Below are 18,323 nucleotides of genomic sequence, written 5' to 3' on the forward strand. Positions count from 1 at the left end.
GAACATTCTTTGAATACATGGGTGAAGAGTGATGCTGAGGAGATTGGTTGGCTGTGCTTAGCAAAAAGATACTTACAAATATACTTTGTAATTAGCTCCCATGCATCACCAGAACCATTGGAGTGGCTGTTATTTACTCAACTTCCATAGAATCAATGCCAATGAGTTGACATTAATCACAAGTGTATTTTAAATATTGAATGATTCGCTATATGTTTTTGACTAATGTTTAACAAATCCACAATAAAATGAGTGATGGTTATACTTTAAAAAAAAAGTAAATAAGTAAGTAAATAAATAAATAAAGGCCAGAATGATGACTAAATTGTCTAGTCCTCCACCTCCAAGCCCCAGGATTCTATATGTCCCAGCTGCTCTACTTCCCATCCAGCAGCCAGCTTATGGTCTGGGAAAGCAGTAGAAGATGATCCAAAGTCTTGGGACCCTGCAACCACATGGGAAACCTAAAAGCTCCTGACTCCTAGCTTTGAATTGGTTCAGTTCTAATCATTGCAGCCATTTGGAGAGTGAAACAGCAGATGGAAGATTTTTCTGTCTCTCCTTGTCTCTATACATCTGCCTTTCCAATAAAAATGAATAAATCTTTAAAATAAATAAATAAATAATACAGCTTGCCATTGTCACAAAAACTTTTCACTTTATACATAGTCACAACATGTATTCACCCATCCCTTTTGCACACAGTGACACACACTAAGCACACAAGCACATGTGCGTATGTATGAGAATGCACATCCCCAGGCTAAGATTTGTTTTTCCTCTTGGAAGGAGTGTGATGTAGCATGAAGAACCAGAATTTCTGAGTCAGGCAAACTTAGTACTATTCTAAGATGTATTTAAATAAGATAATATTATACACCATCTGAGACCAAGTATCTGGTATTAGTTTTCTTTTTGTCTCATTAATATTCTTCTTTCCTCCCAAAAGCTGAATATTATGTAATTACCATCATTATATCATTGTGTTTTATCATATGATATAAAAGCAGAAGAAATAATTTATACAATGCCATTAGGATCATTTGGATAGCACATAGTAAAAATGGAAATAATTCTGGAACTAGAAAAAAAAAAGACTCTGATTACAGACTCATTATTTCTTTACGACCTTGAGCAAGTCACCTAACTTCTGAGCTCCAGTTTACTCATCTCTTAAATGGAGGCAGTCTGCTGCTTTGGGCCACTCACTTGTTTGAAGACAAAATGAGATGAAAGTTATGAAAGCCCTCTGTAAACTTTTTACTTCAGCAAGAAGATTTTTCCCTGTGCTGGGCATGGTAGCCTAGTGGCTATAGTCCTCACCCTGAATGCGCCAGAATCCCATAGGGGTACTGGTTCTAGCCCTGGTGGACCCCCTTCCCATTCAGCTCCCTACTTGTGGCCTGGGAAGGCAATCTAGGACAGCCCAAAGCCTTGGGACCCTGCACCCACATGGGAGACCCGGAAGAAGCTCTGGGCTCCTGGCTTCGGATGGGCTCAGCTCCAGCCATTGTGGCTGCTTGGGGGAATGAATCAACAGATGAAAGATGTTCCTCTCTGTGTCTCCTCTTCTCTGTATATCTGACTTTCCAATAAAAATAAAATAACTTAAAAAAAGATTATTTCCCCTTTTCTGAGTCCACATAAAAAGGCTAGTCTGATATGGCAAAGAAAAGGATAAATTAGGAAAACGAAATGAAATGTTCAGTGGGCAAGAGTCCTGGGGAAAAGTTAAAATGCAATAGAAAGAAATAAGGAAGAGCATTTAAAGGAAGGAAAAAATCATTAGACATAATTTAGTTAACATGCAATGATATCTTGCCTGAACTTGGGAAGTAAGCCCGTACCATGTGATTACTCTCCTACTTAACCTGCCTGTTCCCCCAGGGTCACCTGGACCTGAGCCATCTGATTCCTGACAATTCGCATTGTTGTTTTCCCTAGAATCTGCAAGTGGTTCTTTTAATGCTACAAATGCTGGTTTATCATCTTACGTCTCCCTCTCCCTTTCCCAGTTGGGATAATTGATGTGAACAGACTCAGTCTAAATAAATAAGTAAACAAAATAAGTAAATGCTCAACTATCCTTGGTGTCCACTCTCAACTCTTAGCAGCTTTCCTACAGAATCCTCCAGTAGATTCATCTTTTGTTCCTCTGCTTCCTTAATACTTTGTGGCATTTTCTTCACCCTGTGATAGAAAGCATACTCAATTTAGGTTAAAGACTTTAATCTAAACCCTATGTCTTGTCAGTTACAGGCATGTGACTGTAAATCAATCATTTTCACCTATTTGATCCTAAGTTTTCTAATTAAAAAAAGAACAATGTTTACTTCATATGATTGTTTTGAGGTTCAGGCAAAATCTAATGAATATTTGAGCTCTAGCAAAGTGCATTGCTTACTACATCAGGGTGTTCATTAATGAAAAAAAGGGTGTGTTTTAGATGATTCAAAAATATATTAAATCTTTAGAAAACCATCTCTTTTTTATCCCATGTCCACCATGTTATGATATCTAGCAAACTGAGATCAGAAAAGTTTATTCAAAGTCTTGTAGCAAGTTACTGACAAAGCCCAAATATAAGCCAATATTTTTTAAAGATTTCTGTTATTTGGACACTATGAGCAAAATAACATTCCAGTAATAGCTTAGTTCAGTTACTATTAATTGACTTGCTCAGTTCCAATCTGCTCTCAGAATATGATATCAAGCACAATTGAACCTTCCATTTATGTAGTCCCCAGATCTATAACTTCAATAAGACCCCCAACCTGTGAAACAGAAAATGAGCAAGCAGTTTTGACAGGAAAATTAATTTTCTGTAGGAATCCAAGATTGTCCCAGTGTGGTCCTGTAGGTTTTGGTGAGAGAAACAAAAGGAGCCTATTGTCTGGTTTAACTTTCACACCCAGGCAAACTTCCTCCAACTTCTCAGCCACTGACTTTCTCTCCCAAGTAGCCCAAGATTTCCCTAAATCCAGCTGAATTACTGTATTTGCATAGGAAGGCAAGTGAAGTAAAGTTTGGAAAGAGAGAAAAGAAAGCTTACCTTTGCTAGAGAAAACCCTTCCATATTCATGTCAGCGGCCCATTGATGTTGCACTGCAGACCCCAGTCTGAGCCTGCCAGCCCTGCTCAGTCAGTATCCTGGGTTACAGGGCCTTTCTTGTAAATTAAGTCCAGGCCTCTAATTTGGAAGGGTTACTGGGGTGGAAGAGTGGGGGAGGGGCAGTGCTAGGTGCCCTTTTAGCAGAAGCTAAATACTGGAATGTCCTGTTCCAGCTGGTTTGGTACAAAACCCGGGGTGGTTCTCTGACCATATGCGGGTGTTTTCCAAATCCTGGCTAGGATCTCAGGAGGAATTCCAAGAAGGCGGGCTACTATTGTCTTACTGCAGCTTTTCAGTTGATCTTTGCTGAAGTAGCAAGGAAAATGCATTGTCCCTGTAGCCGGTCAAAGCTCACGGGAGGATTGAAACAACTCCATTAAGAAAGGTGGCTCTTTGCAAGGGTTATCAGGTTTGAAAAAAGCCCCAGTGGATCCACAGTCTTTCCCTTTTTGCTCTGAAGCACTCTGAAACACGGTGCTCAGCACTGTCTGTTTTCTGAGCGCACGAATTTTTGGTAACAGATTAAAACAAATCTGGCAATGAGACAAACAGCTCCCCCCCCCCCCACAAGCCCGGCCCTGTGTTAACCACTTTACATGCATGCTTTCATTTAAGTCTCACAACTGTCCCGTGACACAAGTACTCTAATTCTATTTACAGCTGAGAAAAAGCCTGGCTCTGAGAGCAGAGATAACTTGCTAAGGTTACACACTTAGAAAGTCAGAGAGAGATTGGGCTAGCTCGGTCTAAACTGAGCCAGGACACCACAACACTGTGCTGCTTCAGGGAGAAACAGAACTTTTTTTTGAGATGAGGGAAGAGATTTCACACTGAGGATCAACTGTATGCCACTCACTGATAGACATTTAAATACACAATAGCTCTGCCACTGTCATTTCTAAAATATCCTAAAGTGAAATCCCAGGACAATATCCACATTTTCCTTCTTAGAAAACGAAAGGAGTTAAAAGATAGCCTGGATGAGCTTAAGTGAACAGCTGAAACACAAAGAAAATAGAAAAAAAAATGCATTTTTTTTTCCTAAAATGAAAACGAAACAAATCAAAAAACAAAACCACAAAATAGGCCCTTAAAACTTCAGATAAAACTGGAGGCTAAATTTGCTTAAAGCCACCAGCCCTCCCTAATAGTGCTTAAAAGAGGGAGGATGATGAAAAAAATCCCTGGCATCAATCAAGCAACCTTGTTTCCAGCCTCACTTGCCCTGAGGATAATCAGCTGCATAGCAGTGGTACAGCCCCTTTCCTCCTCTGCACTATTTCCATTTATACAAATGAGGTTCTTGAACATTCCCAGCTTTGTAAATGTGCATACCTGGGATTCCATATAGTAAGCAGATTCCAGTTATTAACAATGGAAGAGATACAGATTTAACAGACCCAAAGTATAAAGGAAAAATGACAATTTCATAAAGATGCTGTACAACGCTCCATGCCTCTTTGGAAAGTGCTGTACCTGCCCACTGGGAACAGATACAGAAAAGGGACAGGTATGGTGGCAGTCACACCACCTGGTATTCTTACTTTGTGATGAGGCGGTCTTGGCTAGGTACGGATGCTGTTCTCCAGGTGATCCTGAGACATTTTCCTCTCCCCAGTTTAAAGTGTCTTGAGCCGAATCCAAGGAAGAAGACTTTCTGAATAATGAGCTGGTAGGGCAAAGTCTAGGTCATAAACTACTAGAGGTGCTCCACTAAGGAACTGCCTGAGGAACTGCAGCCAGGGACAAGTTAAGTGAAAGCACCAGTAGAGGAAAGGGAGGAGCCACCAAGCTTAGCTTCCTCAGAATACTCAGTGGTTATTAAGGGAATCTAGATCAGGCCACGACAGCACTGAGGGTTATCTGCCTGGCATGGACGTGGACCTTGAAGCTAGAAGGGGGGAGGTGTGGTCAAAAACCAATTAAGTTGGGATCCAAGTCCATGCTCAAAGGCATTTATGACAGGGAGGGGAAGGACTAAGGTCTCTACTGTGACTCATGAGAGACAACACGAAACAAGTCATTATAGACACACTTAAGTCAACACAGAAAAGGGTACATAGGAGACAAGGTGTGCCAATTTCCGGAGTGGTGTTAACTCATTCACCAAATTCACTGAGAGTATACACGATGTCCATCTCTCCTGCAAACATTGGATATATTTTTGACGCCTTGTCCAGAGGGTCATTGAAAGCACATCTCAAAGTAGATGTCTAAGATCAGAATCGGCAAAAATGTTTTGTGAGGAGCCACTTAGTAAATATTTTATTTGCAGGAGACATAGTTTCTGCCCCAACTATTCAAATCTGCTACTGAAGATTAAAATGTGTATCTATGTCCCATTACAATATTTTTTAAAAAATAAAATATTTTTGTAAAAATAAAGAGCAGGCCAAATTTGACTCATAAATTCTCTTCGCAGTACAGACATTTGAAATGTGGGATCATTATTAACAGCATGGAAACTGAAATCACAGCTCTGATACTTCCTGATTCTACAATCTTGGGGTTATAGCTTGATTTTTCTATACCTCAGTTTTCAATTCTATGAAATTGGTTTAGGACTAACTATTGCAAGGACAATTAGTGGAATTGAAACATAAAATCAGAAAGACACTCATTTTTGGCGACTTCTAATAAATATTCTTTTCTTAACCATCTTTCCAAAGTGATGTATGTGTGATCATGTCAGGTTTTTTTTGCAAATAAAATGCATTGGGTGATATCCTGACAATAGCAAGTCTCACATCTTTATCTATGAACCCTCTAATGAGATTGCCCTTAGCAGTTCTTGGAAAAGAAGACCTCTGACAAAAGCTGAGTGGGTGAAGGATCCAGGGGTTGTCCCCTGAGATCACATCTCTGAAACCACAACCTTCTCTTTTCGCTTCCCAATATCACTTCTGACCAGAAGACTCCACCACGCTTTGAAAAGATGATTCTGCATTGCTGAGATGTGTGACTGTCCCTTGCTTGCTCTGATGCACTGGCTCCTGGACTCCGGTTCTTGAAATCTCTAGTCCTCCGAGGCCCTGGGTCTCAAACTCCAGCATGACGAGAATCCCTTAGAGGGTTCCTTAAGATGCAGAGTTTCTGCTTCAGTGAGTCACGTGAAAGGCTCAAGAATCTGAATGTCTTACCAATTTTCAGGTGTTGTTGGTGCTGCTGCTGTGAGAATCATTCCTTCAGGGGACTCTTGCCCTGAGGCTCTCCGTCTCTGACTCACTAGCATCTTCAGCCTAACCCTGGAGCTCCCAGCTGCCATGGTCTTCAGGTGTTCTCTCTGGCACCAGGTCCAATGTATTTCCTTCAGCCTCCTGGTGCCTCGTTATGTGCAGCGTCCCTGAGAATCCTCTCTGCACCTACTTGCCTACTCCGTTTGTCCCAGATGCTTCTTGCTTGCCTCACTATATACCTCCCCATTTGGTGAATCTCCCCTGTACCTCCATGTTCGTGAACTTGTCTTCCTTTTGGGCTGTCTGCCTTAAGCTGCTCTGTAAATGGTGTCATCTCCTCTATCCAACTCTCCTCTGCTCTCTCATTTCGCTTCCAGATGGTGGGCTCTGCACACGGTCAAGTCTGAAATGAGTCTTGTCTATGACTCGCCCTAAGATCTATGATCTTCAGAATTCACTGAGTTCTTAACATCTCAGTTTGGACAACTTTAAATCAGTCTAGGATAATAAAATGGAAGAATATCTGCAAAGAGGCCTAGTACAGCATCTGTTATGCAGAAAACAATCAATATATGTTAGTTCTTTCTTCCTCTTCATGTGTTTTCTCTGTACTCTGAATTCTGAGTTCCCAACAACCACAGGAAGATCATTAAGTAAGTTGTATGTTTTTAGTTCCCATCTTCCCTAACAAAGAATTACCATTGTTAAGGCTCAATTACCAGCTTCCTTAATTATCTTCATATTTTCTAGCTACACAGGTACTCTGCAGCCAAATATTTCTGAAAACACACTAGTTTATTCCCCTTATTTTCATTGTCATTACTTTTTTCCGTGATATGTTTTTGAGGCAATAGGGATTGCCCCTCCCATTCTCCTTGCACCCTTTCCATTCTTTCCTACCCACCATTTCCCCCCCTTATTACTTGAATAGTAGAGTCTTTCAGCAACATTTGCAAATCCAACATTCCATTATTAAAGTTTTTTTTTCAATTGTTGAGAAAAGTGTTCTTGATGTTTTAGTGTCTGTTTACACAAACTAGATGTTAGAATATTGGGATGTAAATGAGGACATTTTGTTTGGGCAGCAATTCAGTAAAGAAAAAAGACAAAATACAGAGTGACAGAGTGGTGGCTAAGCATGGCTTGATAACCAGGACACCACAATTTCTTTTAATTCTATAGCAACCCATTTTGCTTTCTGGTAACTCATTTTTCCTTGCTTTTGAAGGTTGTATCATTAGCTAATTTTTTTAAGATTTCCTTCCTTATTTCCTTTCTCCCCTTCCTCCTTCTTCTTTTTGTTCTCACTCTCAGATGAATTAAAGAGAAATAAAGAACCAGGTGCTGGTTTACCCTCAAAATGGCCACTATGGCTAAAGTTGGATAGGCTGAAGCTGGAAGAGTTAATGCCAAGATCTTATAACTCCATCTGAATTTTCTGTGTGGGTGACACAGACCAAAACACTTGGGCCATCTACTACTGCTTTCCCAAGCACATAAATGGAGAGCTAAATTGGAAGTAGAGCTGCCAGAACTTGAACTCACACTCATATTGGATGCCAGGACTGCAGGCAACAGCACTGTGGCACAACACTGACACTACCTTAGCTAAAATTATCTATCTATCTATCAAGCTTAATTAATTTTTTATTGGAAACGAGAAAAAAAGACAGAAAGAAAGCTTTTACATTTATTGGTTCACTCTGCAAATAGTCATAATGGCCAGAGCTGAACTAATCTGAAGCCAGAAGGCAGGAGCCTCTTCTGGGTCTCCTATGCAGGTGCAGGGTCCCAAGGCTTTGGGACCATCCTCCACTGCTTTGCCAGACCACAAACAGGAAGCTGGATTGGAAATGGAGCAGTGCCTAAATGAACCAGCGCCTAAACTGGATGCCAAAGCTTCCAGGCAGATTAGCCAGTTGAGCCATCCAGCAGGCCCCCTATGGCTTCTATATTAAGGTGGATCCTCCCTCTACACTTACGTTGGCTTTATCTAATTATTTTGAACTGAGTTAAGTTGAACTCTTAATAAAACACTTTGATCAACCTTTTTTCATCTAGTCTCAACCTTTGTTGATTCAGTGCCTAGTATATAGTAGGCACTCAACAAATATTCATTAACCGTTTTTTTGTTGTTTGATGGTATTTAGCCATCTAAAATTTTTTAAAAGGTTAAGCAAATACTTTCCTTAATTGGTTCTCTGTGGAGACATGGGCCTAACCTATTCTATTCACGGTCAAGGAATGCCATGCTTCAGCTTTAAATTACAGACAGTTTTCCACTGCTTTTATTAACTGACTCCCATTTGAAATCTTCTCCAACTGTGTTTGTTTAGAGTAGGCATTTTTTATATCAGTGTCTTAAATGACTTGATCACAACTGAGGTCCTTAGTTGAGGGCTACTTATATCAGATGATCCTACTACAGTGGTGCTCTTTTCTGGTCCTTTCCATCATCATTGAGTTGGGTTAGAATAGAACATGTGAATGCTCTGTAGCTATATATTCCCAGATTTTACCTGCAATACTTGTGTTTCAGCAATCATTATTTTCAAAATTAATCAGTAATTATCAGTAACTATTGGCATAAATACTTTGTACTGTTGACTATTTCCAAAGACTAACAATCACAGTTTCAGCAGTTTGAATTTTCTGGAGCACATGATTATGATGCATTTGAAAGTGTTTCTGCACAACAATGATTGATTTGGCGGTGACTGGCACTTCTATCCACATACACACACACACACAGAGTTGCTTTCCAGGGCAAGGAAACTGAATTCGCTGGAAGTACAATATTGCCAATATAGAGACTACCAAGAGCAGTTAGTAAACTCTGTTTGCAACACTGTTGACAAGAGAAAGTATATTCGACTTCTAGGGATTCTGTGACAAAGTACCACAGAATGGGGGAGTTAGAACAACATAAATTTATTCTTCACAATTCTGAAACAGTGCAAGTCTGAAGTCAAAGTGTTAGTAAGGTTGTATGCATTGTGAATGATCTATAAAGAAGACTTTCATTGCATCCTACAGTTTCTAGCAGGTTTTGGCAACTTTTGGTTCGCATTAGCCTGAACATTCACCATTACTCAATCGCTGTATCTATCTTCACATTGTTTTCTTCCTGATATGTTAACTCTACGTCCAAATTTTCCTCCTTTAATCCTTATTGGATTTTACAATACAGTGTAAACTCAAATTAATTACTTTTATGAGGATTCTATTCTCAAGTAAAGCTATATTTACAGGTTCTGGGAGACATGAATTTATGGAGAGCACTACTCAACATAATATAAAAAGTCTGGAATATTGTAAAAGATGATTGTCTTTAAAATATTTGAACATTTCCTTCCCCACTCCCCAAACCTCCACCCCTCCACCGAGGGGAAAGGGAAATCCCTGAACCCATGAAACTGAATCATAAAATAATAATAGTAAAAAAAGAAATTCTGTCAGTATATTTATCCACCTGTACTGAATTAAGGGATACTGGAAAATTTAACTACACCAATGTAATACCTTTTACATTATTAACTGAAGAAAAAGCATGAATGCCTTTTAATTAATTGTTTAGTATCAGGGACTGAAAAGAAATAAGAACTTTCCAAATCAATGATAAGATAGAGGCTTAATGATTTTAATTGCCTCTAACAGAAATCCTCTTGCTTTAATAAGAGGCATCAGCAGGAACACTGTTTTGATGGAGAAGGACTCTCTGGGTAATATTTGGGTAACGTCCTCAAAATGTTTTCCTAATAAACAGATGTTGTCATTATTTGGCCTTCTAGAAAGTCAACAGGTAAAATGCCTTCAGTGTCCAAAACCCGACTGTTATGTTCTGTTGTTCTGTGTTCTTAGCGCTTTTGCATTTACTGGACCACTTACATCTCTCCTGCCATTGTTTTTGTTGTTGTTGTTGTTTGTTTGTTTTTGTTATTGTTTTAAGATTTATTTTTTATTGGAAATTCAGATTTACAAAGAGAAGGAGACACAGAGAGAAAAATCTTCTATCTGCTGGTTCACTCCCCAAGTGGCCACAACAGCTGGTGCTGAGCCAATCCGAAGCCTGGAGCTTCTTCTGAGTCTCCCACGTGGATGCAGGGTCCCAAGGCTTTGGGCCATCCTCTACTGCTTTCCCTGGCCACAAGCAGGGGAGTTAGAAGGGAAGTGGAGCAGCTAGAATACAAACTGGCATCCATATGGGATCCTGGCGCATGCAAGGCAAGGACTTTAGCCACTAGGTTACTGTGCTGGGCCCTGCTTTTTTATTTTATATTCTGTATGGTATGCTAAAGTCATGTTTTATATGTATATATAACTATATATAGTTTTATATATATATATATATATGTATATATATATATATATACATATATATATATATATATATATATATATATATATATATATATATTTCCACTTCTTTGAACAAGTCCTTCAGGATTTCAATCCCACTGGTTTAAAATCAGCAATTAACACTCTATATTTTTCTGCAACTCTTTTGGGTATGATAATTTTGCACCATGTGTAAGAAGTTTTCTGTGCTTCAAAGTTTATTCTCTAGAATCTTTGGGGCAGAATCAATTGAAATATGAATGGTGTTGTCTGGTTTTTTCTGTTACTTATCATTGGCCTTATTCAATTATGGCATGAACAAGATTAACATTGTCTTCACAAGTTAATGTGAATCATGTTTCTGCAGGCTTCATGTCAATCAGTGTCTTTTTCTTGTCCATTCTTAAATGAGTTAGCCAATTGTACACTGCTAATTTTGAATTGTGGTGGGACTTTGTCCCAAAAACTTTTAATAAATTAGTAAGAATTTCACCATTAAAAAAGCAATAAAATATCTGGATAGAATTTATAGTTTTTTTTCCCAAGTTGCTAAGGTGTACCTTTTAAACTTACTTTCATATACTGGTATTGCAAAGGAGTGCATCCTTCTGAATTTTATAGCCACATACTGAGTTGATAATCAACACAAACCTCCTTCTCCCTACCAATGAATTTATAATAATGCATCAAATTCCTTTATCAAGAGATAGTAAGTTTTGTCTCAAAATAAGAGATCATTGTTAGAAAGCAAATGTTCCCAGAAGAGGAAACATCTCAATGACGACAGAGCTTGAAACTATTTCATATAAAGTAAAAGCTGGGATAAAAGTATACATTTTCTGAATGACTAATGAAAAACAATATAAAAAATACAAGAACTTGTGCTAGTAGCAGGGGTGGAGATAGTGTTGTGCACATATTATTGCTCAATTACGGAGACTTTGGGGCATTTTGAATCATGAGAGATTTAACCTCATGAAGTGGTTAATGGTTTTATTATGGGAAAGGATTACTCATCTTGGGATTTCACTCACTCCCCGTTTTCTCTCCTTTCTGCATGCACTTGCTTGTCTTATTCTCTTCTATGAGTTGAAGTTGCACAACACCCTCATCAAAAATCAAGTTCCTGTTGATGCTGTCTAATCCTCCAGAACCCTAAGCCAAAATAAACCTCTTTATTTTATTGATTTCCTAGAACCATATATTCCGTTATAGCAACAGAAAATAGATTCAGAACACAGTGATACTAATAATTGCTATCATCACCATATGCCAGGCAGGTTTTTAATTTTTTACATGTACTAATTCACTTAATTCTTACAAAAAAATATACAAGGTAAGTGCTAATATCATTGTTGCAATTTTTTTCTTTGTGCACTGTGTCTATGTGTTTAACATGTTCATATAAAGTTTAGCGGATATGAAAGGCAATTCATAATTACATTTGCCAATTTAAGTGGTCTGAAGAACACTGAAAATGAAACCTTCTGAAATTTGATTATTTTTTATTAACCTTTTCTATACTCTTGAGGAACTCTGGGTTTTCTACTTACTACCTGTTGAATTATTTATTTAATGGAAGATTAATCTTGTGATTATGAAGTAAATTGAAAGCATATCACTGCAAATATAAAATAAAAATAAAAAGAAAGGAATAGAGAGGATGGGAGCAAGAAACAGAAAGTTGGGAGGTATCATTATGTTCTTACAATTTCATATACAAAATACATTAAATTTATCCCCTTTCTTTAAAATTTTAAATGAAATTAAATCCAACAGACCTTTAGGATTATTTCAAATCAAAGAACCTCTCAGCATACTTTTGTTTCTCAATAGCAAGCTTTCCATTTGGTACAACCTGCTGGTCTGTATCTGGTTTTGCTGCCTGTGCTTTTGAGCTCATACACCCCCCCAAAAAAAATTTGCCTGAAGCAATGGTGAGAAGCCTTTTTGTCTGTTTCTTTCTAGCAGCTTTGCAGTTTCCAACAGTTAGCTTAAATTTTGTTTTTAGTTGATTTTTACAAATGGTATAAAATAGAGATCAAAATTAACTTATCTGCACTTGGATTTTAGTTTTCCCTACACCATTTACTAAGATTTACAATAATAATTATTATTAACATTATTACTATTACTTCCCCATTAGTCTTCATCAAAGATGTAGGTTTAAACCATACATATGCAGGTTTAAATATATACATTTATTTCTGGGGTCCTTTGTATTCTACTGATACGTATACCAGTTTTCAAATGAGATCAGATGATGTTTCTAGGTTTATTCTCCTTGCTCAAGATTACTTTGTTAATTCTAAATCTTTTGTGTCTCCATTCAATTTTAGGATTTTTTCTATTTTTAGAAACATACAGTATAGTTTTGAAGGAATTAAGTGAAATAGGTAAGTCACTTAAATTAGAATGGACACTTTGACAAAGGTAACAGTTATAATCAATGAACACAAAAATATTTTCCATTTATTATACCTTTTTCCAATTTTCATTGACATTCTAAAGTTTTCAATGCATAGCTCATCCACCTGCTTCATTAATTTATATTTAAACATCTTATTGATTGTGATGATATTGTAAATGGCATTCTTTTTAGAACAATATTTATTTTATTTGAAAGTGAGAGAGAAAGATATTGTCTACCTGCTGATTCACTCCCCAAATGACCACAACCACACAATGCTGGGCCAGGCTGTAGAGAAGAGACCATAACTCCATCCAGATCTGCCATATGGGTAGCAACAGCCCAAATACTTAGGCAATCTTCCATTGCCTTCCGAAGTACATTAGCAGGCAGTTGGATTGGGAGCTCAGTAGATGGAACTCAAATTGGTGCTTCTGTGGTATATTGGCTTCACAGGCAGCAGTTGAACACCTGTGCCACAATACCAGCCCCCAGCACTGTTCTTTTTTGGATACCTTATTTTTAGTGTATAGAAATGCAATTGATTTTCTAAGATTTTGTATCCTGCAATTTCATGTAACCTATTTATTAGTTCTAACAGATATTTGATCAAGTGTTTAGGTTTTCTCTATATAAAATTATGCCCTCTATAAGCAAGGACAATTTTATTTATTTCTGATTTGACTTTTCATTTCCTTTTTTCCCTTTGCCTAACTGCTCTGTATTATGGCTTCCGTACTATGTTGATTAGAAGTAGTGATATTGAGCAGCCTTGTCTAGTTCCTGATCTTGAAAGAAAACTTCCATTTTTCACCATTGACTATGATATTAATTGTTCTCTTCTTCAAACATGGCCTTAATTATATTGAGGTGCTTTCTTTTGTATACTGAATTATTGAGAGGTTTTATGTTTAAAGCCTGTTGAGTTTTATGAAATGGTGTTTCTGCACCTTTTTAGATAAACATACAAGATTTATCTTTTATTCTGTTCAGAGAATGATATGCTTACTTTAAACCACCATCGTAACCCAGTTCTAAGGCCCACTTATTTATATTGCATTATCCTGCTAATATGCTGTTGAACTCCTTTTGCTACTATCTTGCTGGATATTTTTGCATCCACATTCATCAGTGATATTGGCTTATAATTTGCTTTACTTATAGCGTCCTTACTTATTTTTGATAACTTGGAAGTACTTCTTTTCATTTAACAGGCTAACCCTTTAGGAAGAATTGGCATAAACTCTCCTTTAAATATTTGGTATAATTCACACAGGGAAGCCATCTGGTTCTGGACTCTGATAGGTTTTTGATTGCACATTCAATGACCTTCACTCATTACTAGCTTCTTCCTATGTTCTTTATGATTTAGTCTTGTTAAGCTGTAGAATTCATGCAGATTTGCTAAGCTATTCAGTTTTTGAAAAATAATCATTGCATTTTATTTGTTTCCATTATATCAGCATATTGTCTCTTCTTCCACTTTTTTCAGTTATTTCTTCATATTTTTCAGTCTAACTTAAAACTTGTCAATTTCACTTATGAATTCAAGAAACTCATGTTAATAGATCTTGCTTTTCTAATCTCTAATTTATTTATATCCACATCTGTATTATTTCCTTCTTTCCAAATTTGGCCTTAAGTTATTTTTCTTTTATTTTCCTTCAAGCATAAAGTTATTTATTTAAGATACCTATATTTTCTTAATGTATTTGCTGTAAAGTCCATTCCCAGAACGAATTTAGCTGTATCTCACATGTTTAAGTATTTTGCATTTCACGTTCTGTTTGTGCCCAGACATTTTAAAAAAAATTTTCCTTTTTCATGCCTTAATTTATCTATTGCTTATTTAGCAATGTTTTTGTTTAACTTCCATCTTATTGTGAATCTAGAATTTTCTCCCTTTTATTGATTTCTAGCTCCATATTTTTGTGACCAGAGTTCTGTTGCATCTCGTATGCTCAACCTTGGAGAATGCTCCATCTACACTTTAAAGAATATGTTGCTGTGAGATGTAATGTTCTGTATAGGTGTCAGATTCACTTGGTTCATAATGATTTCCGTGTCTGCTGCTTCCTTATCAATTCTCTGTCTGGATGATCTATCCATTGTAGAAAGTGGAAATTCAAAGTATTATTTCTCTTGTGCAGTTATTTTGTGCATGGATAGTTGCATGAATTGATGTTTGTTGCAGAGACAAGCATGAGAAATTCCTATTGTGGTATCTGATTGACTTCACTCTCTTTTTGCTTTCTACTTATTTATTTATCTGAAAGGTAGGGAATGAGAGAGAGGGGGAGAGAGAACATTTTTATCCACTGATTCATTCCCCAAATTCCCAAAACAGCTGGAACTAGGCAAATTCAAAGCTTGCACACAGGAACACCACCCAAGACTCCCACATGCATGACATAGACCCAAGCCTTTCCTGCCTCTAAAGACGCACATTCGTTGAGACCTGGATGACAGGTAAAACAGAAACTTGAAACTGGACTCACCAACATATAGGACGTGGGTATCCCAAAAGGCAGCTTAAAAGTTGTGATAAATGCCCACCATGCTACATCATTCTAACCCCCGAGTCTTACTTCCTAAGCTAGAAAACGGAGTTATCTCTTTGTTTAAATTTATTTTTTAAATTTTTGATTAACATGACGTCTCTACAAATTGTATGAGGTGCGTGGCAAGTACGTCAACAAATAAACACAACATAAACCCTAATAGCAGGCAACTAGTACTTCTATTTCCTTTATGCTACACTGTAGCTACCCTATTGTCCTGTGAAATATTCAAACCCAGGACCTTCAACTGACTGTGTTTTGGCATTCATAATGACTGTTCCCTATCTCCCTAACTTCCCACACTTTAGTAATCACATTTTAAAAATTTTTAAAGATTAATTTATTTTTATCGGAAAGTCTGATTTACAGAGAGAAGGAGAATCAGAGAGAAAGGTCTTCCATCTGCTGACTCACTCCCCAAATGGCCACAGTGGCTGAAGCTTAGCCAATCTGAAGTCAGGAGCCAGGAGCTTCTTCTGGTTCTTCCACATGGGCACAGTGTCCCAAGGCTCTGGGCCATCCTCCAAAGCTTTCCCAGCTTGATGGAAGCTGTAACAGGCGGGACATGAACCGGTGACCATATGGGACACCAGGGCTTGCAGGTGGGTGGAGGATTAACCAACTGAGCCATCATGCCAGGCCCACTAGATTTATGTAGACTGTACGTGCAGGGTTATCTTTACCATGAGCTAGAACATAAAGGATTTTTCAAGTTAAAATGGAACATCACAAGAATTTCCCTATTTCAGCCTCATTAATTATTATCAAGGCAGAAAAGTTTTGAGTTACTTTGGAAAATTTGAACGGAATCCTCAAGAGCTTTCTATGCAGAGGACTAAATCCATGTAATTGAAAAAAAAGCAATTAGACCACAGCACAGTTTGGTGCTCTGGAGGACCAGGATAGACGTTGGACGGGCTCGGCTAGGCCTCAACCCCATCTGAGCCATATATGAGATATGCGTGGGTATGGATGAGCCGTGGCTGGGCTGAAACTCTCAACAGCAGGAACCAGAATGGATTGAAGAGCGGAGCTGGCCGAAGGACCTGCTGGAATGCGTGAAGCCCGACACCATGAAGGAGTCGGAGGGAGGAACCTGAACAGATCCTCTGACAGGACACTGACTCTACAAATAAACGCAAGAAGCATGGAGGTAAATAACCCAGAAGAGGCTTTGGAATGTGACCCACTGGAATACACTTGGCTCGGGTTGGGGCAGACCAGGCTGAGTCGGTTCACGTCATCCACTGGCAAGCCCAAGTGCTGAAACTGTGTGGGGGCCTGGCCGTGTTTGGTTGCGATAAAAAAAAAAAAAAAAAAAAAAAAAAAAAAAAAAAAAAAAAAACAGTACAAAACACAAAATGCCAAGGTGAAATGGCCTGTGCTAGCAGGGAATGCAACACCCGACCAGCACTCCTCCCACTGGTTTAGGTGAGGGACGAGAGTGTGATGGGCAGAGCCGGGCAGAGATGCAATACTCATTGGTTCCAATAGAGGTCGGGGCTCAGAAGAGAACCAACCCAGGGGTTAAAACCATCAGCTGATCGGAGTGATGGACGGTGGCGGGCACTGTGCTTACTAGTAGTACATGTAGGAGCCTGGACTGGGAATGCCTCAAAGTTTTTTTTAGGGGGATTCCCCTGAACAAAATGGAGGAATCAAAGCATTAATCAAAAAAAGATGGAAAATGGAGTAGATGAATCAACCACCTCAGCTTTATGCTTGCAGCGGAAAACTGGACAAGGGGAAACCCTAAGACGGACTATGTCAATCAGTGGACTCTGCACCAGCCTCATCATACCTGGACTGTTGCTGATGATATGTTGGTGCTTCTAATTGATCGAGGTGACGCTCTGCTGGCTCTGCCTACAAACCTGAGAGGGCCTCCCTAAGAGGTGGTTGAACTTGAACTGGACAAGTGGGATGCTGGACTCTGTATGGTGTAAACTTTTAATTAGGGAATCTCAACGGAACTTGAGCTGTGGTTATGCATCAAGGTGAAGGAATTCATGATGGGGGAAGGGTTTGGGGTGAAGGGGAGGGAATCCCAGTACCTATGAAATTGTGTCATGTAATGCAATGTAATTAATGAATAAATGAATATTTAAAAAAAAAAAAAAAAGAAAAGTTCAAGGACAAATAAAATAAGAAGATTCACTGTCCAAAAAAAAAAAAAAAAAAAAAAAAAAGCAATTACATATTTTATGGAGAACTAGAAGAAGCCTCCAAACATAAAGAAACGGTAAAGAGATAGAAATAATAAGCAGTCTCATTGCTCACTATATGCATATATGAATATATATATAAAACCGCATAAATATATTATATGCTTATGAAAATATAAATTAAAAAATAATAGGACTTGTTCTAAATCACAGTGGAAATCACAAAAGATGCCAGAATTAAAACTATACATATGAACTCAGCATTTTTCACTAAAGTCACTCTGTCGCCCTCATCTACATTCTTTATAACATTAAAATGCCAATATATTACTTTCAAAATCTCATTTGTATTGTTTGTCTTCGGTTATAAGTGATCAGAGAGCATTAACATTTGTACCAGGCTTGACACAGAACAAGGAAGAACAATGTTCACATCTGTTGCTTTTTAATGATGATGACAGTGGCACACACGCAGGGGAATGGAGGCAAAGGAGCAAGGGCTTATTTAACTTGCTGTATTAATACATAGCTAGTTGTTAACCATCAGCCAGGTCATCAAAA

The 18,323-nt window shown here is 38.1% G+C and overlaps 1 protein-coding gene across 3 annotated transcripts in view; it reads right to left on the reverse strand.

Moving 5' to 3' along the window:
- HEPH (hephaestin) overlaps window positions 1-4,843 on the reverse strand; it is an 86,563-nt gene extending 81,720 nt beyond the window's left edge. For 2 of the 3 annotated variants that reach the window (XM_058658720.1, XM_058658718.1), the window contains exon 1: window positions 4,657-4,843. The gene's annotated coding sequence lies outside the window, so the exon portion shown is untranslated. Of the gene's footprint in view, window positions 1-3,052; window positions 3,206-4,656 lie in introns of those variants that run through there. The other variant, XM_058658719.1, reaches the window with a different exon arrangement.
- Window positions 4,844-18,323: the final 13,480 nt, after the last annotated feature.

The sequence above is a fragment of the Ochotona princeps genome, chromosome X (assembly GCF_030435755.1).
Source record: "Ochotona princeps isolate mOchPri1 chromosome X, mOchPri1.hap1, whole genome shotgun sequence".
NCBI lineage: Eukaryota > Metazoa > Chordata > Mammalia > Lagomorpha > Ochotonidae > Ochotona > Ochotona princeps.